The sequence below is a fragment of the Ambystoma mexicanum genome, chromosome 6p (assembly GCF_040938575.1).
Source record: "Ambystoma mexicanum isolate Mex_15411 chromosome 6p, UKY_AmexF1_1, whole genome shotgun sequence".
Lineage (NCBI taxonomy): Eukaryota > Metazoa > Chordata > Amphibia > Caudata > Ambystomatidae > Ambystoma > Ambystoma mexicanum.
In genome coordinates, this window is record NC_090935.1 from 614,347,401 (window position 1) to 614,373,459 (window position 26,059).

Sequence of the window (26,059 nt, forward strand, 5' to 3'; positions counted from 1 at the left end):
TTCTCCACAGAAGCCCTCCAAATGGTGCCACTCTGTCTGGGTTCCACAGGCTGTGTGGGGAGGGGAATTGGCACCCTGGACTGCGTTGCCTTAGCAACTCAAGTCACACTCTATTCTGATTGGCCCAGTGGTGAGCCGCCCGGCTCACCACTTAGCATGTGTGAGTGACAGCTAGGCTGTTGAATGGGGGGTTTTCTGCATAAAAGCAGGGCCTTGGGGACTGGAACTTCAGAAGTCGCCACAGGACCTAAGAATCCGAAGAGGGAAGAAGCTGAGCCATCTGCAACGACGACACCACCGGTGGAGCCCTGCTGGAACGACCTCACCACTTTCCCGACGACAAGAGGAGATCTTCTGCTGGAAGAGTCTTCTCCCTCTGAGCTGGTGGGATCAACCAGTTCGCCCCTTTCGCCTTCCAAAGACGTCTCTTGGTCGAATCGCCCGGGCCAAGCACCCCGGCGACCGGGTAGCCAAGCTTCCCCACTTTGACCGCGAATAAAAGGAAAGCACCTTTTACCGACGAACTCTGCGGCTGGTCTCTTCCCTGGGCAGTGCAACGTCTACAAGTTTCCTCCTCGACAAAATCTTCTCTTCCCCTGATCGGAACCACGACTTGCATCCAATGCCAGGAACAACTGCAGCTGCTGGAGCTTCCTCTCTCTTTAAGGTAATGTGTTTCACCTGGCCTCCCTTTCTTCGGATTGCTAAAGGTGACCCTTAAATCCTTGGCTTTCCAACTGGGTTGGCTCCAGACCTTCTAACTTTACTTCTCCAATCCCCCCATCCTCTTTGAACACTCTGCCAAGACTTTTTAGTGCATTGTAAATCGTGTGATCCTGGGCACATTTCGCTTTGCTCCATTTAAAGTGGGCCTGGCCTATGAACTTTGGCTCTACAGTGTATACTGCCTTCACTGACTTGCTTTGGACTTACAAAAGTGTTGGGAATTGTTTTATTTATATGCTCTGCCTTTTTCTCTCCCTTTAACCTAATTATTGGAGTGCCATCTAAGTTACACGCTCACCTCTGGTTTGAAAAAAAGTGGTGTTTTAACCTAGACTTGTCTAGTAATTGCTAGGGGAGGTGTACATACTTTCTGATTGTGTTTTGAGCTTGCTTTGACTTATAGTGCTAGTGTATTTTCTAAAGTGTGTGTTAAATAAATAATTATATACTTTTGATACAAAGCTCTCGTCAGTGTTTGCTTGTTCCACTGTGTTTTTGGCCCTATTGTGTATGCTCTATATACTGCCTTACTCTTCTTGAGAGACGTCTGACTGCTCAGCCACAGCTACCAGGTAAATCTGGGTGGTGCAGACTGCTACCAATTGGGTTTACTGCTTACTCCTGTAGTCTTAATCTTTTTGCAGTGTTCCCCAAGGGAACTGTACAGGATTCTGCCTAACAGTTAGTGAGAGCTGTGTCGGTGGGGGAGTAAATGGTGGGGGTGGGAGGGATGAAAGTGGCAGAAAAAGCAGCGACTGACACTCGCTTCATCGGTCAAATGCGAGAGAAGGAGACTGGCAGTACGGGCAGAGGCTTAGCCAGGGAGCCCTAGAGCTCCAGGTGAGAGGAGAGGAAAGCATGGTCATCCAAGGAGAGAGGTGTGGTGAGAGGGTTAGAGATAGGGATGCCTCCTGGGATGAGCGCATCCGGGGTGTGTCCGACTGAGTGAGTCGGACCAAAGGGAAAAATGGTGATGGAGAGAGTCACAGAGGTCGCGGACGAAAACAGTGGCTGCATCAGAAGAATCAAGATGGATGTTGTAGTCTCTGAGGAGGAAAAGCTTGGAGGTAGAAGTCAGGAGGGAAGAGTCCAGGTCGGCCCATTCAGAAAGGAAGAGGGAGACCTGGCCAGGAGGTGAGAGTAAGCGAGAGGGTAGGAGAAACACTGAGTCTACAGACGAGGCATTTGAAGGAAGAATAGGTTTGAGTGCTTGTAGAGGATCTTGTAGCCCTCAGGAAGAAGAGTGTCCAGAGCAGTGACAGAGCTGGCATTGCACCACGTCTCAGTGAGGGTGGGAACTTCTAGGTCGGAGTCTTCAAGAAGGAGACGGATGTCAGAGGAGAGTTTGATTGCAGAGCAAGCATTGAAAGTAGCTAAGTGAAGCTGGTTGCCAACTTTGAAAGTTTTCCAAGGGGGGTACAGGGATGTGGTACACCCATCGGTGGTGGCAAAGGGGGTAAGGGGTGTCAGAAAGAGGAATGGTAGGAGAAGGAAGGAAGCTGATGAGACGGAAGACGCCCATCAAAAAGGAGGAGGTTGGGCTGAGAGCCCTGGGCCATGACAGTGCCATTCTGATAGATATTAATGATACGCTTAGAGGATGGGAAGCGGGCCAAGAGTACTTCCCATCTGGTTCCACCATTAATGGCTGAAGAGGAGAAAGGGGAGTCCATAGGTCCGGAGAGGGGGTAAAAAAGAGGACGTCAGTGATAGTTTGCCTGGAGGTAGCACCGACGTAGGTGTCGGCAATGGGCCAGGAGGGCCTTTTTAAACTTTTTCCTCCCAGACTTTGAGATATCGAGAGCGGTGGGATAGGTGATAGAGTAGAAGTTAGAGTAGATAGGGGAGATGGAGGGTGGAGAGAAACAGACAAGAGGGACTGCACAGTGCACAAGGAACTCATCAGGCAGCCTAGAAGCAAGACAGGCGCAGAGGAATCAAATGAACAATAAGTCAGGTGTCCAGGAGGGATACGGTTTAGGTTACGACAAACAGCAGGAAGCGAGATGAGAAGACAGAGGTAAATAAATACCTAGGCGCAGCCTGCAGTTGCAAACATACACAGATATGACTTTCTTAGAGAGAGAAAACAGATATGAAGGTACATTCCATAGTTTCCGACACATCGATTTTATTTTCAAAATAGAGGTAAACAAAGGCCTAGCTTTTAAGCACTGCAGCATTTATAAATGCACACAGGTATGGCTTTCTAAAATAGGTAAGCAGTCATTTGATGTAGAAGCACCAGTAGGGCGGCCATGATTAAGAGGATCCGGGTGAAAAATAATAGAGGCGAAAAAAGGACGCAGCGGAATAGCACGAAGTTAAAAGGTTCGTATTGACAAAAAATGACGACTCACGTTTTTGTTTTTTAACTCGGAAGACGTTGTATTAATAGGATTGCTTGCATTGATATGGCAATGCGCACAGACTGGCACATGTCCCACCGAATTTATAGACATTACAGCCTATGCTGCTATACAGGAACAAACATATTTACTGCCAAACTGTCAAATGATTCAACCATGCTTCATTTCCTCGCCTCCCGACTAGGAAAACCGAACATGACAGCACAGCTCTCAAATCAAATGTAGCACGCAGACACACACACTGGGCTGCTAAAATGCACAGTGTGGTTATGCAAGCGAAGCCGGGAAATGCTGAGTCTGGGAAGAGTCCATGGCTCTACTAAAGGCATGCAGGCAATGGGACTCACAGGCACCGCACTGAAAGCCAATGAAGGCTGGCAGCTCCTGCCACAGTGCTGCAGTACCCCGTCTCACTGAAGGCCTGAAGGCGAGCTCCCTGCACTGACACACTCACCGCGAGCCAGGCCTCGCAGAGGCATTTCATAGACCATCCTCCTGAAAACCGGGGCTCAAACAGGGAAGCGGCCACCTCTATCAAACACTTCCTCTTGCTTCGCCTGCCCAAGCCCATCGACTATCGCTTATTGAGTACAGCATACACACACTGTTTCAGAGGGATATCGAATGGAAATCAATTAATAAAATACAAGCATTTGAACGTTCGAGATAATCGGAAATACAGCAACTTCCTATGGGCTTAATTCTAAAAAAATTGTCCGTACGATATTTTTATTCTACATTTTCGGATATTTCCGATGGAGAGGCCACGCCGATACAGATTCTCAATGAAGCTCCATGTGGTCTGGGAGCTCGAATAAGATGATGACAGCCCAAGTGCTAGTAAAGGAAGAGGCCCAGGCAGGGTCAGTAAAGGCCCTTACAGGTGGCCCTTAGATGAGGGCCAGCGTCACCTAGTCTTCGTCAATGATTGTCCTCGAAAGACCCCTCAAGATCTCTGTTCTTGCCAATGATGCTCCAGAAGACCCCTGGAAGGGTTTCTGTTGCTTCGCCAGAGTTTGAGAAGATAACCCCTCGAATAATGTTTTGGCGAGTTGGCGTTGGAGTTTTAAAGACAGACTCAATTCACAATCGCTGAGGTGAGTGTTACCTCTCGATTAGTTAACCGTTCTTTACACTGGTTTGCTTAGTTAACGGTTCTTCATACTAGTTTGGTTGCATGTTTTCCAAGGCTCTCTTAGCCTTCCCTCGGCACCCTTCCAGACTTTTAACAACTCCTGTTACCTGCTCTTGGAGTCAGAAAGCTTCACCGGTTCTGCCTGAGATCTCGTGATGATATATAGTTTCTCTCGTTGGGCACAGTTTCCTGGGCCCTGTACTGCTGGTTGTTCTGATGTTGCTAATGGACTCGACGCCCCCTTCTGTACTGGTCGTTCAGCAACCACCACTCTAATTGCTTCTCAAGCCTGCCTCTGCAGCTTTGCAAAAGGCCGAAGTAACCGGTCTCGCCGCAAGTGTCGGACAGCACGGTCCACACACTACAGTTCACGACACCACAACCCAATCTCTGTCCTTCCATTGGGCCGGTGCAACGATTTCCAGGCATCTCACAAATAACATATGTTAGTCTCGCCAGGGTGTTAGGCCAGAGTCTTACTCTCTCCCACCAGCCACCAGGTTTCATTTGTATAACGTTAGGCACTCTGCCTCCATGTGAGACGCCTTCTCCACTTACTGCTTCTACTACTGCCAACAACTAGTCGCCCTGCAAGACTTTCTCGTGCATTCTGTTAAACCACACCCTCTACGCCTCTCCCTCGAGCTGCTCAAATCTTACTTCTGCTTTCATTTCCACCATGACCTCGATCTCGCTTTCCAACTCTATCTTCCTCTCCGTCTCCCTCTGTCTCAATCTCTCTTTCCCTGTTTGTTTCTGGTGTATTGATATAGCAGGGTCCGCCCTGGCATAATGTCAGTTCCATTGACAACAGCTGGTCAAGCGTTTTTCCTGCTTGACCGTAAGGTTCTCAAGCTCTTCCTCGTCCCAGTACTCATCACGTTATTGTCTGACCCAGTACAATAACACATCGTTTTTGATAGACATCCAGGGAAAAGAGGTCTGGGCACTGTCACCAATTTATGGGGTTGGGAGTTAAAGGGGCCGTGTCACTGATTTGCCTCCTTGTCCCCAGGAGGTCCTCCTGCATATGACCACCCCTGTCAGAACTATTGGTTAGCGGCCGCACCTCCCTTGCCTCATGGAAAGGGACTCCCCCTGGGGAAAAGTGACGGTATCTGAAGGATCATCACATCCAGTAACACAATCCTGCCAAAGCTTCCTCTTCTCACCGTATTTCCCACACAATCATAGCCAACCATAGCTCACACCAATGATGACTTCCAGGTTCCCTCAACTCCTTGCTCCAATTGTGGCTCCTATTTCCCCATTCATCTGACAAAGAAACTGCTAATGTGTTAAAAACACATGCACTATAACGAATTCAACACCACTGAAAATAGAGAAATAAGATTGCCTACAGTTCCAGAAAACAACATCAGTATTTAGATTTATCACTTACATCACTAGTTACTTATTCTCCTCGACCCATGATCTGAGAGGGTATCGGAAGTTCTGGCGGAAGCAAAGGGATCTCAGAGAGGGACCCATAGCTAGGAGTCTATTGACTTTGCTTGGCTTTTGTTGAAAGTGGAGGTCCTCGACATCAAGGCTATTGACATTGACTGGCTGAGTGTTGAGCACTCTGGTAAATCATGTCTCAATGTTGTGTGGGAACCGAATGCTACCAACAGTGAAGACTATTATAGTGTCAATGCGTTGTGTCACCACAGAAGGTTCCACGGTAGAGGGCCCATATTTCCCTTCCCTTTGTTGGTGGTTCAGGACATCAAGTTGAAGGAGTCCTGTGGCACTGTTGAGCACCTCCCAGTTTACATCTAAAGTCTGATTCCTTCCCTGTACTTGCCCCGCTTAAGGGGCAAATAATGCATTCGTACTCAAAGAGTTCAGTAAAGCAGCACAGAAAAAACATTTTAAAAGCATATTTTTAAAGCAAAAAAGCATGTAAAGCTTTAGACAGTGTTTATCTGTCCTGCACAGAGGAAAAACAATAACTATCACAAACTGTCAGGCCCATAATTGTTTGGTACAATTAAAGAAAAGGGCTGATAAGCATTTATCCATGTTGAAAATGGAGCTTTTCCTCGTTGAAAGGTATGTCAAGATCATCATCATAAACAGACATTCACTGTTTATGAATATTAATGAAGAGCTTCTGATGAATAAGTCGGAGTTTCAGACGTAGTGAGCGAGGGGTTCAGAAACTATACAGTGCACACCATCAAATTCATTAGATTCAATGTGCGCGCTCTACCTTTAAATGCAGATATACGAGTCATGAAATGAAAAGCAAGAAAAAAAAATATGCAAAGATAGTGTTTTAAAGGTACAATGAAAGTAAACTGATATTGCGCAGTACAGTGAGACAGCAGAAAATAATCCTTACTGTAAGCTTCTGGACTCCAAATCTCTGTATGACCACCACTCCTTTCGCATCTAAACCAGAGGACACAGAAGAGAAGTTGATTAGCTGACCAAAGTGCTCCCCTAAACAGCATTAGGAAACAGAGTCATGAGAGACACACCTGCAGCCCCTGGGGCGGCGATGAAACTGACATTAATCCAGGTGTGCCAGATGGACTAAAAGCCAGTGTATGTCTCTGGAGGTTGACACTAACCGTGGCTGCTCAGTACATTTTGCAATCGGCCACCAAATCAAAACCACTACCATCATAGAGTTGATAAAAGAACCACCATTCTACAAGTGCCTAAGGTGCATGGTACCACATGTTACCACTGACTTCAAAGAAGGTGTGTGGAGCAGACATCATATACATAATAAAATCAAACAATATTCTCAAATTTGCGATCAGGCGCATATACCAGTTTTAGTAATTTTGATATTTAGCATGTAATTGAATGAAACATTTCGAATCAATCCTGGTTTTAAAAAAAATAATTAAAAATACTTACAAAAAACAAACTATCACCTGACCCATTCAGTGCAGAATTCTTTAGACTGGTGATTAATTGCCACCAACCGTGAATTACAGATTTAGTTGAGGTTTTCACTAGACATTTTTACGTACGTCTGTCTTCTGGGAATAAGTCAAGTGGAAATCTATGCTTTCTTAAAACTCCGATACATCAGGCTCCTGACCCCCAATTGGAAACCACCCAAGACTTTGAGCGTATTTCAACCCCTTCTCTTTGAATAGATCTAGATTAATAAGGCAAGGGTGTTCCCTAAAGACACTTAGAGATCTTGAATGGCTGCATATTTTGCTGGGAAAAAGAGTTCTCCAACTTAATGACATGAATATTTGGTTATTCTGCGGCATGGCATGGAGGCGTAGTTTGCTTTAGTGAGGAGTATCTGCTATGCAGAGTAAGGAGGGGGTTTTTTGCACGTTTAACGAGTATGTTGGATAATTGTTATGAAAAAGCTAGAAAGAATCAAAATCAGCTCGAGGAACAGGTATATAAGGCATGTGAGGGCCTGAATAAAGGAAAGACAGCAGTAAGTGTTGCGAAAAGCACCCAATTTATGTCAAGTGTTTTGGAATCTTCTTTCAGGTGTCAGTTCGACTTTTTTGTTCTATCTCGGGGAGGCCTGTAAGGGACTGCCTCCCTTGTGTAAAAACTCCACATTTTCCATAAGGTTTGGTGCTTTGAGACCACTGCAGTGTGTGGAAGAACACAGACCAGAGTCAGAAAATAAAGAAATATAATATTGACCAGGGGCACTAAACACTATTCAAGCAGTGGGGGTCGGGGGCGGGAGTGGAGGGTGGAGTGGAGGGTCTCTATTTAGTTGAAAAATTTACCCCCCACCATGACACCATCCTGCATCCCTAAACCTAATGTTTATAATTGTCCTAAATCTCCTAGTGGGCTTTGTCCATTATGAGCGGGACTGGGCATGTGTGCCATGTCCACCGACTCAGTCAGCTACACAAGCCCTTCATTGGCCCCTGAACGCGTCATAAGGGTGGATGCCCTGCACCCTTCACCTGAGAAGAGACCTGGGCGGCAATATTTACCTGATAGAGGATCATCATGTGGTGGTGTTCTGCATGAACACGGTTGACGGACTAGGTTTTGGGACAAGGTTTGCATGGTTTTAGGCAGGAGGCGAGAAAAGCATAGCAGCAGGCCTGGTAAGTGTTTCTAGAGTATGAGGGTCATGTACCCCGAAGAATATAAAAGTGCCAGATCTGGAGGGCGAGGCAGGTTAGTCAGTTGGAAATGGGCAATGGCTAGGATGCATTATGTTTATCTTACATGCAAACTGATCCATCTTTTTGCTTAATTTCAAATCAATCCAAAGGAGGTGGCATCTCCATCATCCACAAAAACTCGCTAAACGCCCGTTTTTCCTCAGTGCAGCAGATCCCCTCGGCAGAAGTGCTGACAGTCAAACTCACTACTACCCCTAACCACACCATTACATTACACTTAGTATACAGACCGCCGGGGCCCCTATCGACCTTCTCAGAAGACTTATCCAACATTCTGACTAGTAATACTAAAACCAACTCCCAAATCATTGCTCTATGTGATTTCAATCTAGGCTTCTCTGATTCCAACGACACCGCTGCCTTGGTGATTGACAATATGCTCACAAATTTAGGCTTCACCCAGGGTATCAATAAACCTACACAATCTAAGGGCAGAATCCTTGATTGGATAGCAGACCTTAACTGTGACATTATTGTTGATTTTAACCAACCTTGTACGTGGATAGACCACCATATTATCACCTTTAATATCCCTGCCAAGCTTACTAGCTCGACTCCAGACATCGCTCCGGCCATTCCCACAAGAAATAAGCGCGACATAACCTGCGAAAAACTCCTCCCTCTCATCCTACCAATTCTCAATGAACAGGTTCATTCTTGCAATGACCCCACAGTCCTAACTGACACCTTTAACCAGACCATGCTAAAAGCCCTTGATTACATCGCCCCTTCCAAACTGAGAAAACCTAAACCGCGAGCACACCTTAACGCGTGGTTTACACCTCACCTTAGAACCCTACGCAAAGTCAAACGGAATGCTGAAGCACACTGGAAAGGTAACCCGACAGAATCTAACAAAGCCAGCATTATCCTAGCGACCCTAAATTACAAAGAAGCCATAATCCAGGCAAAAAAGACACTTGTTGTTCAGAATCCTCAAAGAACTGGAAACCCCTGTCACTGCACCTGACACTTGCACCAAAGGTAGCACCTGGTGCACTTATATCCAAAACGCACTCCTGGGCAAGGTAGCCTCCCTCCAAGCCAAAATTAACGACAAACAAACTAGCTTACTACTCAATTCACCAGCCAACACGCAACCAGCTACTAATGTCCCTACCCTTGACTCGCTGACTCCCTTCAACTTTTCTCTCCTGTCTGTCTCTGAAATAGAAACTATCATCAACAGCCTTAAACCCTCCAATTGCCAAGGAGACCTGTGCCCTGCGCCCATCATCAAGGAGGCTGCCCATGAACTAGCCCCATTCATCACCACCTTTATTAACTCTTCCTTTAGCACTGGGATCATACCTGATAACTTGAAGGATGCCTGGGTTATCCCGCTTCTAAGAAAACCTACTCTAGATGCCAACATACCCCCTAACTACAGGCCCATCACCACAGTGCCTTTTCTTCTAAAAATCCTCGATCGAGCAGCCTACTTACAGATTAAAGAATATCTTGAAACTAACAACCTCTTGGGACTGAGACAATCTGGGTTTCGACCGCGGCACGGTACTGGAACTGCCTTGATCGATCTCAAAACCCAAATTGAAGACCTAAGAGATAAGAGTAAACTTGCACTACTACTCCTACTCGACCTCTCTGCAGCATTCAATCTTGTAAATCACCAAATACTATGTAGACACCTCAAACTAATCGTTACAAAGCCTCAGCCTGGATTAGTTCATACTTGGATAGATCTATCCAAGTATTCTCACCTTTAGCTGCTGCCCTACCATCGCCTGTCACTTGTAGGGTACCACAAGGATCGCGAGTCTCCCCGACCCTTTACAATGTATTCACAAAGCCTTTCTTTGATATCTTGGACTATCAGGGTGTCACATACACTAACTATGCTGATGACACCCAGATACTCATCTCGATATGACGTTGTTTCATCACCTGCTGTTACATCGCCAGGCTTTTAAACGTGCACATTACATCGTATGTGCTCATCGAATTTTTTAGGGGGTTGTGGAAAGGGCAAATAAGGGTTTGGGCGGGTGGGCAATAGTAAAAAATAAGTGTGAAAAAAACAAAGAAAAAACGATGAGCACATTCGATGGAATGTGCACGTTTAAAAGCCTGGCAATGTAAAAGCAGGTGATGAAATCACATGGAACCCTCGAACTCAGGTGACCACACTACTGACTCCCTTGCTATCAATGCCATCTACCAAGTCATCCAAGCCTGGATGGCACAGCATGGTCTCCGTCTTAATGATGAAAAGACAGATATCCTCATCCTCGCTCTCACCAAAGACTTGCCAAACTAGACCAAATGTTTAAATCATTCACCATTGACGTTAATACCATTAAAGTTTCCAAGGATACCAAAACATTAGGGATCTACATCGACTCCACCCTCTCTCTGGCCAGACAAACTAATGCAGTAGCCTCCTCAGCGGCTTACACCTGCAAACTGATCTCAGCCAGTCGCCCTTTCTTATCACCAGCTAATTGCATCACACTCGCCAGGACTCTTGTACTATCTAAAATTGATTACTGCAATGCCCTCTACCTGGGCTCCAACATCGGTAATCTAAACAAGCTTCAAATAACCCAAAATAATGCTATTAGAGCTGCTCTCAACATCCCTAGAAACCAACATATTTCTGACACCAGACGCACCATACGTTGGCTCTCAGTTTCACAACTTATACCTCTGAAAACACTTGCCATCACCCACAAATGTCTATCCCACCAAGCTCCCAATTACATGGCCAATAGATTCTCCCTCATCAATTCCAAAACACCCAGGAAAAATGTTCAGACCAGCTGCCTAGCCATACCTCGCTTTAACCCCCAGAGATCTGGTGGGACTAGCTTCCCAGTTATGGCATCTAAATTATGGAACTCGCTCCCTAACTCGCTAAGAGCTGAATCCTCCTTCCAAAGATTAAAAAACGTGGCTTGAAGTTGGCTTTCCGCCTAGATACGCCCCTGTCCTCGCATCATCAACCTTTGGTCATGTAATAGCTGTCTATTCCATTATTTGTAAATAGGTATGCTGTCATCGCGTACCCGCTCTGATGTATATTTCTGCAACTTGTAATGTATATTTTGTAGGTAATGGATAATGCTTATAACTAACTATTGTAATGCTCTGCCCGATTTTCACCATCGTGTAACTGAGTTAAGCGCCCGGATGCCCTCAGGCCTGGTGCGCTTTATAAATAAAATAAATACAAATACAAATTAACCATTTCCAAAAGACCGAAGAATGCTATACAGACTTGACCCTATATAATCCCTTGGGGTCAGCAAATTCTCCTCTTTTGTTACTCACCTCTAAAGCCTCTGTATTAAATGGAACGTGAAGTCAAACAATTGTCCCAGAACTGGATCCCTCTGCGAATGAATATCAACTCCTCCAAGCAACTAGTTAGGGTCCCTCTATAGACCTCTGTCAATCTTTCAGAAATGATTGGCTGTGTGAAGGCACCATGAAGTATGACACAGACAACAGACTCAATGTTCATTTAAAAATTGTTTATTAACTTAAATGTCAGGATGGTTGAAAGGGTATCCAGTCATTTACATAATAGAGCAGACAATAACACTGAAAATCACCGAAAAGATTAAATATAAAAAGGGAAGTTGGATAAGGGTGTTAAATGGGTCGGGATGGGGTTGGGGTGTTTTGCCCGCAATTAAATGTACCTCTCTGTAATTGTGGATGTTAAAATCACATATGACCGGTTAAAGGCCTAATTTGCCCTATGCTAAGGTGGGATTTCCCTACCTGAACGAAACTAAGGAAAGTCTGAGTTGAAGAGTTCAACTTAAAAGTCTGTCCCGGTCCAAAACCTATCCTTGCCCACACAACTACAATTAACCAATGTGTAGGGATGTCACAGTCAAAGAAAATAGCGTACAACTCAAAGTTCTGAGCTTCTTCCATCTCACAGCTTACTTTCAGCTTCCCTTCCCCAAGTACAAGAAAGTCCCATGAAAAAGTCTCAAAGTCTACTTTTTTCCAATTCAAGGCGATACAGTTCTGAACCAATCCTTGCAGTTCCCTTCCCCAAGTTTCAAGCAACACAATCCAAAAGCCAAAGAGGTATTGAGACTCCGCTCTCAAGACAGCAAATGTGATTCTTCGAAGCCTCAGGCTTCCCTTCCTGAAGACTTCAATTCTGTCGCCTCTACTTGCTATAGTCTTTCCAAAGAAAAGAGTCTTAACAAAACACCAGGTCAACCTGACCTTCCTTCTAGCCCATTTCGCTAGCTTGTATGCATTGGTTTCAGTAGGCTGCTTTGTCAGAGCTCTAAAGTTTCCCTAAGCAGGGCTCCCTGGTCTAGGCGCAGTTGTTAGCCCACACAGTCCACCCATTACAGGTCACACAACCAGGGCCCCAGGACTCCTCAGAACACAGAGATTTCCTTGGCACTTGTTCCTGTGCACCACGCCACCTTCAATTAGCTCCTTTTATTGGCCTCTTGGCTTTGTGGGTATTCTTGCACTTCCTTGGCTTCTCCTTATTAGCCTCCTAACCCTGCCACCCATGTATTCCCCACCTCCTGCCAAACTGTGGCCTTGTCACAGTGCATTCACTCTCACAGCTCAAGAAAAATGTTGGAGGGGGTGCGACACCACAGGCACATGGAGACACATCTGGTGGGACTGCGGAAAAGTACAACCATTCTGGGCGGAAGTGAAAACGCAAATGCAGGAAATGTTTGAGGGAACCACGAACCTAGCAGAAATAATCTGGATGTGTGGCATGTGGGCCCCCGGAGACAGGACACTTTCGAAGACGCAAAAGCGGAACTTTATGGGGCTCCTAATAGCAGCGTGGCTGGCAATAGCCCAGAACTGGAAAAAAAAAAGTCCCCCCCCCCCCAACTACACAAGAATGGCTTCACAGGATATGGACCTATGTAGCAATGGAGAGAATCACATATAACCTCCAAGGGGACAGACAAGGATTTTCTACAGACTGGGGAGAGGTTATAGAATTCCTTCAAAGTGACTATATGATACAGTGGTGCCCACACAAAATCCGCATTCTGGATATGTTTACAAGTTAGAACTGTTGCACACAAGGGACACTAAGGATCTGCAAGAAAGCTAACACCGGTTGGGAGGGAGGAGGAAGGGAGAGGGGGTTTGGGGACAATGTTGAGTCCCGAAGTTTATGTTTAAAGAAATGCCAATAAAAATATATTTAAAAAAAAAAAAAAGATTCTTTCCACTTTTGCAAACGCTTGTCTTTTATGTTTGAATTAGATCCGTGTGCCAAATGTGCGCAATTCGGTTCAGTGTTCAGGTGTGCACTTTTATTGTTCAGATTTAAAGTTCTGTTCAGTTCAAGATTCAATGTCCATCTTTTTTTCAGTTTTTAAGTGTCCCTTGTGTTCAGTATTCAAGGAACATTTATTTGTTCATAATTAAGTTTCTCTTTAGCTCGGTGTTCAATGAGCATTTAATTTGTTCTTAGTTAAGTTTCTCTTTAGTTTGATATTTAAAAAAAAAACACATTGTTGTCTTCATATTGCAGACCAGTATTCCTCGCGGACATGTTGGAATGCCCCAAGCCTCTCTGCCCTCCCAACATTCACCAGCCTTCTGGCTTTAGCAGCGCAAGCCCAGCTTGCCTGCTTGCGCGTCTCTCCGCACATCAGCAGCTTCAGTACTGCTGTCGCCACGGCACAGCATCCTCTCTGCTCTGGTTCCACGGAAGCTCCTGTTGCATGCTCGGGGGTCTGGAAGCTCTCAGGCTTGGGGAAGTCACACGGCACAGCTGCATCAAGCCCCATCAAGTCCACTGGGTGTCTTGCCGGCGTCCTGGCTTGTTGCTGCTCCAGTCCAACCATGGCTGCCTCCTCACACGTTGCTCACAGTCTTGTGCTCCTTCTATGTTTCTCTGACTAACTGATCTCCAATTGGCTTATAATAGCCCATACAGGTTGGGGGACGATTAGGTTGGTTGTCACTAGGAAAAGGGGGATACCATGTCTCGCCTAAGGGCACCCCACTCCAAATCCTCAAGGACCCTCCACCCAGGTAATCGTTCCTCGCTTTTCCGCCCCCAGGGTCAGGATCCAAAAGCGATGGTCTTTCGCTGGCCACCAGCATAGAGGAACAAGGGGAGTAGGAGTGAGAACACCCTCAGGTTTCTCACATATGACAAAAAAAGAAAATAATTAGGGAGGGAGACAAAAGAGGGAAAATGTACACCTTATTTATTAAAATTCCAAATTTCATGCTAGCTAGGAAAGAAAAATCTGTATTTCACTTCAAAACACAGAGGCTGTTATTTTGCCCATTCAAAGCATATCCACTTCCACCTGCGTTTCCATCTCTGAAGTGTGCAGAATAGGATAAAATTAGAATGCCTTGAAAGTGGGATCGCCAGATCCATCAGTCAATCTCACAATGTCTTGACGGAAATGATCGGACAACAAGGACAAATAACCCAGTAAATCTACCTGGCGAGGGTAGTGGAGAAAACTGGCTAATGGTTTCTTAAAATAAATTAGTTGTGTGAGGAATCTGAGGGTTGGGTCTCTCTCAAAGAGGCAGATTTTCTTATCATAGACAAACCACAGGTACTACAATTCTATACGTTATCCACAAATCCATGCTAGATCCACCGGGCAGACCCATTGTTTCTGGGGTCATCTCAGTATTGGAACCGCTGTCTTGTTTTGCTGATGCCTTCTTACAACCTCTCGTACGAAAGATGCAATCATACGTACACGCCACAACGCAAATCATCAAAGTCGAAGGGATGGCCTTCAACCCAGATTCTGAAATTTTACTTGGGTTAGATGTGGTGGCCCTGCACACCAGTATTCCACAAATGGCATCCATTGAAATGCTGGAAGAAAAATTACTCCAGGACTACACAGTGGCAACAACTCCAGTCTCCTGTAACGCTCACCTGGTTCCCACGGAGGCGCGGCGTTGAAGGCGCAGAACTCTGAAGATGGACAGGAAGGGCCCCTCTATTCTGGCTTCCCTGGCTCGTTGGATACCCTCCTGTGCGTGAAAAGGGAGTATTACCAACTGTGGAACAATGCTCAAGCCTCCCACTCCCTTCCAACCCTCCACGATACCTCCTCCACGATTCCCCGTGAAGCCTCACCTTAGGGTTTGGAAGGATGAGCTCTCCATCCTGCTTCTGATGCAGGGGCGCGTTGAAACCCAGTTACTTCACTGGATTGAGGATTGATGGGAGTTCAGGTAAGCTTGACTGTTCAGGTAAGGCGCTGTAAAAGTTCTGTTCAAAAGTTCAAGCTTAATAATAATGTTTGTTGTCTAATTGCAGCAAGCGCTAATGCTTATGTCTTTTTCCCCTTAGGGGCCGGGGTTCGGAGTGCCGGAGATATGGCGCCGACCCGAAGTGAAACAGTTCTGGATGAGCGCTCAGGTAATGTCTTTGCATTCGCTCATTCAATGTCTTTGTCTTTTTTCCCCATAGGGGCCGGGGTCCGAAGATGCCAGGAAGCGGCAGGACCCGAAATGCAGTGGGAATAATCCAACAGGTAAGACTTAAAAGGCAACTGAGCTTTCCTTATTCCTTTTCTCCCTCTCACCTTTGTTCTTGTCTTTTTTCCTCTAGGCGCCGGGGCGTAGCTGAATCCGGAAGATCGCTGCTGAAGATGGAAGCGCCTTGCAAAGGTGAGTAAAATGAAGCGCTGCAGCGATCGAAACAAAATGCCTTTAAAATGATGTCTTCCTTTTCAGGGCCGTTGGAAAAATGACTCCGGGATGCAGATTTAGCAGGTAAGGGCTTTTCTTCTCCTATTCTCTTCCTTTCTCCCCTTGCAGGTGTTCCAGGGTGCTGGCAGGCGTGGTTGAAGTCAGGATGCAGGAGCTGACACGGTGAGCGTCCAGCTGCTAGGTGCAGAACAACGCGAAGCACGTGTGGCTGTTCGGGTGGGGTTTAAATAGCCTTGGAAGAAGTTCCTGGTATGTATCCTTCCACCAATCAGGTATGTATCCTTCCCCGACCACACCCGGGTGGTGAAGTAGTCCTACAGGTAAAGTAGTCCCATTCAGGCCTCAAGAGGGCCTGGATGAAGCAGCAAGGTCTGCATCAGGTAAGTGTGCACCCAAGCACTTAAACACATATCCTCTTCTATGAGCCTGGCGCCTAAGGTGCCAGGACTGGGGTCCGCTATGAGCCTGGCGCCTAAGGCGCCAGGGCTGAGTCCAAAAGGCCCCGACCTGGGCCCGCTGAGACTTCCCTGGGGAAAATGATGTCTGCCTCTGGGGTTGCTGGGCCCGGCCTGGCTCCTTGGAGGTAGGCATCATGACATCTCCTTCATACTCTGATCTGCCGAAATGACCCTCACTGAAAGTTATTTCCACTTCAATGGGGGTTTCTTTAGACAAATACATAGTACGGCGATGGGAGCGACATTGGCATCTAGTGTAGCAAATATATACATGGAAGCACTTGAGCTAAACAAAATCCAGAGTGTCCATAACCCGTCCGCCAAACATATACGAGCCTGGAGACGCTATATTGACGATATTTTTGTCATATTGAATGACAATGAAGCAGATCTCCAAATGTTTTGCCAATGGATCAATATTCAAGACAAATTCCTTAAATTCACATTTAACACAAGTACAGTAGAACTCAACTTTTTGGACATCACTATTACGGTTGAAAAAGAGAAGAAAATCCTCTTTGTGAAACCCTTTCACAAACCCTCTGACAGAAACTCTGTCTTGTATTACAACTTCCATCCCTGGCATGTGCGGGATAATCCCCCTTTAGGACAATTTCTACACCTAAAGAGAAATAGTACCAACAAGGACGACTTCATTTAAGAAGCCAGAGATATGAATGAACGTCTACAACACCGCAGCTATCCCCCGAAGCTAACAACACAAGCATTAAAAAGAGCCAAAAATAACAATAGAGATTCGCTTCTGGAATACAAAGACCCACAGAACAAAAACAAAGACTAGTCTTTGTCAATACTTACAGCCATCTCTCGAATGCAATCAAAAAGATACTCACAAAAATTCGAACATTCTCAAAAAAAGGCACAAAACCACTATCTAGACCAATAGTAGCCTTCAAAAGAAGCAAAAACCTAAAGACTTGATAACTCGTAACATCTTAAATCCAGTGAAACAAAACACCTTGCATGAATAATGGGGCATTGCAGAATTAACAGGCCATTATCCATGTGGTACATGCATGAGCTGTCCTTCTACCACCAAAAATCACAAAATTGTGTCCCCACAGGGAATAAAGTAATGGTGATGCAGTATATCCATTACCGATGCTCACCTTATTTTCTCTAACCTCAGTTTGTGTGTTAAACTGTTTTAAGCAAGGGTTACCACAGACTAAATCTATTGCTCCTAAGTTATGTGTGTTTAACCTCTTCTTTGCATATAATTATGTCATTAATGTTATCAGAAGATCATTGCTTTGAAGATATACATTTGACACAATGCAGAATCGTTATTTTAATGAAAAACATAAAACAATCTTTTGTGCATGAGCCTCATTTAACAAAATATTATCTGGAAGCAGGTTCAGTTTTGAATACATGACATATTATAATCATGTTAACGGCATCAGAATAAATCATGCATCTACCACCAAAAGCACAGAAATAGATATTGGCCTATCCTCACCGTGGAAACAAACGCAATTCACCAATTGCAATTCATCTATGGTAATATATGGCATTTGGTGTCCTTGCAACAAAATCTATATTGGAAAAACCGAAAGGAAAATCAAACTAAGAATTAGCAAACATAAAAGTTGTTTAAATAAATCGGACCCTTAATGCCCCCCTGGTGGGACACTGAATTGAACACATACATCAACCAAATTAACTCAGATGGTCAGTTCTGTTTAAACTTAAATCGGGCCTGGACAGCAACCGCGACAAAAGAACACTCCTCAGGAAAGAACAACAATTTATATATCTAGCAAACAGCGTCGACAACAGCCTCAGTGAAAAAATGGACTGGATGGTGTGATTGACACAGTGCTGCTATCCGGCACCCGCCGACTAGTGACTTGTTGTGAGTGAATATCTAGAGATCTGTGATGAACAACTGCTGTCAGTAATTTACGAGAAAGTATGCTCAGATCTTAGACCGTTAAGGTCATTTTACGTCTCCTACACCAAGTGTGCCGAGGGCACGGATTCAAGACAGAAGCAGATGAGGACAACTGAGTTCAGTTTAACACAAATGACAACAACTCACCCCCCGCCAGGTTGGTGGTGTGGTGGCCCCCAACAGAGTAACCATCAGTAAAATCCACTCGACAACAACACAATCAGTATCTAGGTTACTGACGTGCTTGCAAATAGAGATAAACAGTGGACTTAAGCTGTGGGGAGCGGACATAGGAAATGAGTTATCACAAGTCCCTCACCAGCAAAAGAAAAAGGACTCAGTTCCAGCAACATATGTAAGCCTTTTTCGAACGCCAGAGGAGAGAGCAGTTTCAGCATGCAGTGGTTAAACGGCAAGAACCCTGTATCAACAGTAACCTTGTCTGGAATCGGTAAGCCGCCGACCTGCCAGTCAGTCACCATTTCCAATGGGGTCCAAATGCTTACCTAACTGGCACTTTCCTAATTATTCTGCAGTATATGGACTTCGTTGCCATTCAAGTCAGGCACCACTGTTACGTAGCGAAAGGAAGGACGGGCGCGGCATCCACCCGCCTCCTCGACGCAGCGCCACCAAGACTTGCTAGTGTTCAGAAAATTCAGCCGAGTGTGCAAGAACCTGATCTCCAGGTAGGCGTGCCTCTCCGACTCCGCTAACCTAGCACAGTAGGTATGGGAAATGTAATAGCTAGATATAGAATTAGAGCCAGCTAATTAACAGACTTACATTTTGTCATCCGTAGTAAACGAGAAGCGTTCAGCATTGCAGAGGTCAGTGACAACTCATTAGAACCTCTACTTGGCAGTGTCGACCCGTACAGCCCAGTCAAGACTGACGGTGGGCAATCCACTGATGCGGGTAAGCCCGCATGTAATTTAACAATTCGTTAAACCGAGAATTTGAAGCTGGCAGAGTCGTTTTGATAAGAGCCAGCAATACATTAATGTGTAATCAACTACCGGTGGCCGCGAGCTGGCTGCTGAACGGCTGTTAGTTTAACTGTTTAAGAGCTAATGCAAACAGGAAACAACAGTAGAATTCAGAGAATAGCTTCCTTGTGTGAATAAACATGCAACCCTTATTATGTAGCTAGCCAGTTGCAATATGTTGCCAAATGGCTCTCGGACGAAGTGACACCTGAGTCTAGGTTTAAAAGAAATGATCTGGCTGCCTAAGACAGAAATGAAAGCGCGTTCTATGTTGATGACGCTCTGGTGGAGAATCTGGCGCCGAGCGTGCTAGATGATGGAAAACCCAGCCGCATGCTCCCTGCAGATACCACTAGTGGCATTGACTCTGTCCTGGTGGCGCAGAAGTTCAGAAGGCCAACCTAATTACTTGGAACAGGCTAACCTCTGGACGGGCCAGACCAATCAAGGTAGCGATCGCGGCGGTCAAGACTAGGTCTCAAGAGGGGTGAGGGTGACTGAAAGCCCGCAATGAGCACACAAAGCAAGATCACTTACAAACTTCTCCAAACAGTTGTTATATTAAAAATATATACACATTTATTTCAAGGCCTTTAAAACAATGACCGTAGCGAGAAAATCACAATATAACGATAGTAAACCAACACATACCATATCAACACAATATATATACAAATACAACAAGTCTCAAGCGTTATATGCACGAAATGTGTAGTCCACCTAAAAGGGAGGGAAAACAGGCAGTGCGCAATAATGCTTAGACCCAGTTCGCCTTCAGAGGCACCTAACTAGATGGAAGTCCGAGCCCTGCGAAGAGTGGAGCCTTGTGCTCAAAAGTACCTGCACGCGCTGGTGCCAACGGGCAAAAGGAGAAGCTCTTCGACGGAAATCAGGCAGTTGAGTTTAGTGCACAAAAGAAGAAGAACAAGTTCTGCGACTCAAGCGCAGCCTCCACAGTGGGCAGAAGCAGAGCGCGAGTACGGAAAAGGGTGCTGTTTGACACAGCGGGGAAAAGCAATGGGCTCCTGCAGGAGGGCGACCAGATCCTAGCTATGCTACTCACCGGTCCCCGATGCAAGCAGACCCAGGCTTCTCCGCATCCTTTTCAGTAGCTGGCAGGTTCAGAAGAGCAGGGAACGCCTCGTCGTCGTGTTGAGTAAAAAGACGTCCCAATCGAAGAAACCCGCACAGTTTGTTACCACAGCAGGGCAACGGAGCGGCCGTGTGTATCTGGGCCAAATGTACACTACTCACTTCAGACCTGGGAGCCAAGTGTACGAAGCGTGTGAGAGAGACAAGGACTCGAAATACTACACAACCTGGCGGCGGTTACAGAGCAAGACTCCCGTGTAAGCTGGTCAGTCAGCTGGATGGCCCAGAGACGCTTCCGAAGGCTTACTGGCAGGAGATGGTGAAGATGCCGAGAATAGCTGTTCCCGCTATTCCAAGGGTCGAAGTACCAGTACAGGCCTTCTGGTTCGATCAAAGGTGAAAAGGGTTTCACAAGGCGACAGCAGTGCAGAGGACAAGTCCTTCAGCGGGTCACCAGCGATTCCTCGGTCCAGCCTCTTGGTTGCAGGATACTTGGCTCCTGTATTCCTTTGTTCGTGAGAACTCAGGAGATCGACATGGTAGTGGTGTTTCCAGCCCCCTCTTATCCACGGTTCCCTTCGCGCCAAAACGGAGGGGACCCAATGGGAGATCCGCTCATCAACACTCACACCATTCGTGGACCAATCACGGACCACGGTGGTCCCAGGCATTCACACCACCCTAGACTCTCTGGCACCCAGGATGTGTATTGGGACCAGACATCCCAGCCCACATCCTGGAGGCACACACAAGACATGTAGAAGCGCGCTAAAGCATCCGTGTTTCGCGGGAAAGTACATGCCCAAATAAGGAAGGCCCTGGGTTGGCTCGACCTGGGGAAGGTGAAGGGAGCAAGACGGTCAGCGGACAGGACAAAGGAGCCTCGTGGTCTGGCCATTTTGGGAGCCAGGCCACCATTTTGGGTTAAGCGCGGAAAACGCGCTTAGAACGCCAAAAGGAGCTCAAAACACAAGAAACAATCGCTGCCACCATTCCCGTCCCTGAATCACTTGCACCGATCAGATACAATCCTAAACGAGTATCTAGGGCCTGTAGAAGGCTAGAGACCCAAGAGAGCTGTAACTTAGCTTACAGTGCCCTCTTGTGTCATGTTGCACGAAAGCCGCAACATGATAAAAGAAACTACGGGAAACAGCGTTCCCCGGTACTGACTGTCTTAAGGGCATGTCATTTTCCCCGTAAGAAAGGAGCGAAAGTCCAGAGGAGTGCGGCAGAAGGCTGCACTTCTCTGGCAAAGTCAAGAACAAGGTGAAAAACAACAGCAAAAAGTTTAGGGGTTGCCACATGGAAGGAAAATTACCTACAATTACGAAATCTTTCCTAACAAGCAGCTACGAAGGACAATTAGGGGCCACTGGGAGTCAGTGGGGTTGGTAACTATGGGAGATGTCTGGCGGGAAGGGGCTATCACAAATCTTGAAAAGTTAGAAGAGGAAGTGGGGCTACATGTGGGTCAATATATTACATATTATAAAATGGTGCAGAAAATTAAATAAAACTTGGCCTGAGACAGTACTGGTAGGAGAGCCTGATGCTACCATAGACATGATATATGATATAACGGAAGGAGGGCACAAGATTTCTAGATTGTATGAAATGCTGATATCCAGGGCTGGGAAGGAACCAATGCAATTAAGATTAGACTGGGAAGCGGAGGTGGGAGCCCCGATGGAGGATGGGATGTGAGACCGTGCCCTGAGATACCATAAAAAGGTGTCGAGAAACGCCAGATTAAAACAGATACAACTATATATCACACATAGGGCATATATGACACCCCTGAGGATATCGAGGTTTGAAAACGCTAGCAGACAGGCATGCCCCAAATGTGATGAGGAAAAGGCTGATATGGTACACATGTTCTGGTCCTGCCCGGTGATTGAGCGCTTCTGGAGCGAGGTAGTGGAAAAACTGGCGGCAAAGGGGGTTACTATTGCCATAGACTTAGTTTGGGCTTGTTTACTGGGAGGGTTCCCCAGATCGCAGAAACTTAAGCATGTTAACAAATTGAAGGATCTAGCATATGTGCTCGCAAAAATGAGAATTGCCATGGGATGGAAGGCTTGTCACAGGCCACGGGTGGAGATGTGGTGGAAAGAGTTGCAGAAATGGGCGGAAGCAGAGACCATGGTATGGCAGGAAGCAAGTAATATAGGGGGAGGGGAAGAGGTGGGAACCCTGATGGCATGGAAATTGATGGTAGCGGAATTGTTTGGAACAACACAAGATTTGACAGAATCGACCGGAAATGTGACCCCACCACGTGGTGCGGATATAGAGCGAGAAGAACAATAGGCTCGTCGGGGAGGGTGGGACAAGGGGAGCAGTGATTAATATTGTGTGTTAAATAATGCGGAATTGTATTGTTGCTTGCACTGCGTGTTTGGTTAGTGTTTTGTTCATTTGAATATATAATAAAAATTGTTTTAAAAAAAAAACATGCAACCCTTGGACATAGCTAGGACTAACAGTGTGTTTCGCATCTCGTACACTGCTAGCTTAACCTTAGTTTCCCTAGACAGAGACCTTTTTGTCACAATAGAGGGCACTTGGCATTGATTTTAAAGTGTGTAACAGAAATTGTTCATTTCTGTTAGAGTTCCTGCATATTAAATTAGAGCAAATTGGATTGCATCGGCACAGTTCAATATATGAGTGTGTGCTATAGTCAATTAATACTTTTGGACATATGGCAAACTTACACCAATGTTTGTTTTGTTTCAGGGAAGGACAGTGTCCTGCTGAAGAGAGGACAGCTATATAAAACGAATAACGAAGAATGCACGTTCACTAATAATCAGATTAAGTGTTGCATTCTAAGACCCATGTGGTTTTGATACACATTACTGCACTTTTTGTCATGTAGCAACAAGACAGTTAACCCCTGAGGAAGTTCCCACAGTAGCATTTCACTTGTATGTTGAGGAAAGAAACATGTTGGGTTGGATGAGTATGATTTATTAAGTATGTGTGAGTGAGGAAGAGTTTGAATTGAATGTCTAATGTGAGTTTTAACTTGAAAAACAATTTAAACAATTTTGCACAACACTTGACACTTTAACAAGACTAGTGCTTCAAAAATACAACCTGGTGTTGTATATAACTGTCTTTTATGTACGTTTGTGTATTTTGCAGGAATCAAAAATTGTTTTAATTCATGTGTATATTATTAAAATTTATATTTTTGTGATTAAAATTCAGCTGTGTAATGAGTTGATTGAAAAGCTCAGAGCCAGCGACCGTCTATCAAAAGTGGTTTCCCCTTCGGATAGGGCCCAAAAAAAACAAGAGTCTACCCACAACCATTTGTGTTGTTACTTAAAGGATTTGAAACCTGTTTTGAGGGTTTGCTTGTAGAGGTAGGTTTACCTCCCTCACGCCTCCCACAATTCTTTATAGGAATCTGAGTTAAGTCCTCACTTTTTTCCCCAATATATCCTCCTCCTAGGTAGCCAGGGAAAGGCTGTTGCCATTTGATCCTGACCCTGGGGGTGGATATGTGAGGGAGGATCACCTCTGTGGAGGAGACTTGGGGATTGGGGATAGGGCACCCTTGGGTGAGACACGGCACCCCCCATTTCCCTTTTATAAGAAGTCAGATATCCCACAGGCCTTTGTAGGGTAGTACCAGTCCCTTCCCTATTTTTCCAGAAAACCATCTCCTAGTATACACAAGTCAGGTACTGGGACGAGGAAGAGACAACCCAGAACCATACATGCTGCTTTTATTGACTCATACACATACAAACACCAATCTGGTAATGGAATGAGGAAGAGGGATGCGGAGTACCAAGACGGTTATGCAGTCAAGGAGCAATGCCTGCACCTGAGACAAAGGGGGCGGTATAAATGGCCCGCTCAGGAGAGATTGACGAGATCGCCTGTGGTCACCTGTGGAACGCTTGCAGGAGAGGATGTAGGTGAAGCCAGGGAGACACGTGCCCGAAGCGTCTACGAGCTACAGAGTCGTTGCAGCGGAAGCAGCTTGTGGCAGGAGCATTCAGAAAGTCTCCGGTAGCAGAGCAGGTCTGCCTACCTCCTGGAGTCAGAGAGACTCCCTCTCTGTACAACCAAGGCAGCGAGACCCTGGATAAAAGGCACACTGAGCTGGGAGCAGCCACAGCAAGCCTGCTGCCGCAGAGAACAGCACCTGGAGATAGTGTACCCGGTGAGTCAGAGAAGCCGGAGTGACTACCGGACGCTGTGGGGTGAACCGCGATGGTTGGTGCAGGTTGGGTCACTTGCAAGTGAGCGAGCGAGCGACCGTTTAGGCAATATGAATGCCGGTCAAGCTTGAACAAAATATTTTTGATAAGCACGATAACCTGAAGTTACTGAGAAAAAACAAATTACTTTTTTTTAATGAATACCGAACTGTGAAAGAAGATCAAAACTTGTAATATTTGAACTGGTGAATATGCCTGTGAACTGGGATGCAAATTCCCAGCAGGAGCGTAAACTGGGAATATGACTTTGATTTATTCAATGTGATTGATTGAAATGAAAAAACCTTTTTGAATGCCGATCCGAAAGAAAGCATGTGTGGTTGAATACCAATTGGATTGAAAGCAGTTTGATGCAATTCCTTAAAGAATAACAACTGTGTAAACTGAGAAAACAAGCATTGGCAAGCGCCATCACAATATAAAGAAATGGAATAAGCATTGGCAAAAGCACTGAGAATATTTGAAAATACAAGAGGATATCGAAGGAGAATAAGTCAAGCAACATTGTGAGGCTAAACCAGTGGCAGTGTGCCTGTGAAGATGAAGCAAGTAAGGTGTGTTGGTTGCGTGACCTGCAATGGTTGAACCGTGTGGTTATGATCAAAGATATAAGAAAACTTATGTGATCTGAAATTAAGGAACTGAACTTTGCAATCTTGGTGAAATTGGTGAGAGGCAACCTAGCCAGAAGAGAGGGGAAGTATCCCAAGGAATTGTGTTTTGGAACATTGAGATACTCGAAAACTTGGGGAAGGGAGACCAAACTATCTTGAATCTTGGAGAATAGAAGCCCCTTTTCCAACCAAGAGTTAGAAGAAGCTCTGAACTTTTATTTAAACACTACTCACTTTGATGCGGACATCCCTACAATTTATATGCAATTAAATGTGAGGGCAAGTATAGATTTTGGACACAGACAAGACCTTTGCTTTGGACTTCCTGGCACAGAAGAATATTAGTTTCAGTTAGGTAGGGAAATCCCACCTTAGTATAGAGCAAGTTAGGCCTTTTTTCAACCCTCTTTTTGTTTTAAATAAAAGATCACCACCCAAACTTTACTCAGTTGTCTGTCTGCTTCTTGGTGCCTTCACAGTTGTGTATGATTGAGCAGTTTGGAATCGTCTGTGGCTTTCACATTTTTTGAAACATCTAACCACACCCAATTCTTCTTGATCAGGAAAAGCAGGATAATTAACCAGTGAAGAAGCATATTTTGAATGTCTTAATAATGGAACAGACTACAAAATGGTGAAAAGTACTTATTGGAGATACAAAGGCTTAACATCGGAGACTCTTCTAAACTAAATGA

The 26,059-nt window shown here is 45.5% G+C and overlaps 1 protein-coding gene across 6 annotated transcripts in view; it reads right to left on the bottom strand.

Moving 5' to 3' along the window:
• The window catches only part of POLK (DNA polymerase kappa), a 1,714,815-nt gene that overhangs the window by 1,564,594 nt on the left and 124,162 nt on the right, over window positions 1–26,059 (bottom strand). For all 6 annotated transcript variants that reach the window (XR_011280653.1, XM_069627465.1, XM_069627464.1 and 3 more), the window contains one exon: window positions 6,578–6,627. The gene's annotated coding sequence lies outside the window, so the exon portion shown is untranslated. The remainder of the gene's footprint in view (window positions 1–6,577; window positions 6,628–26,059) is intronic.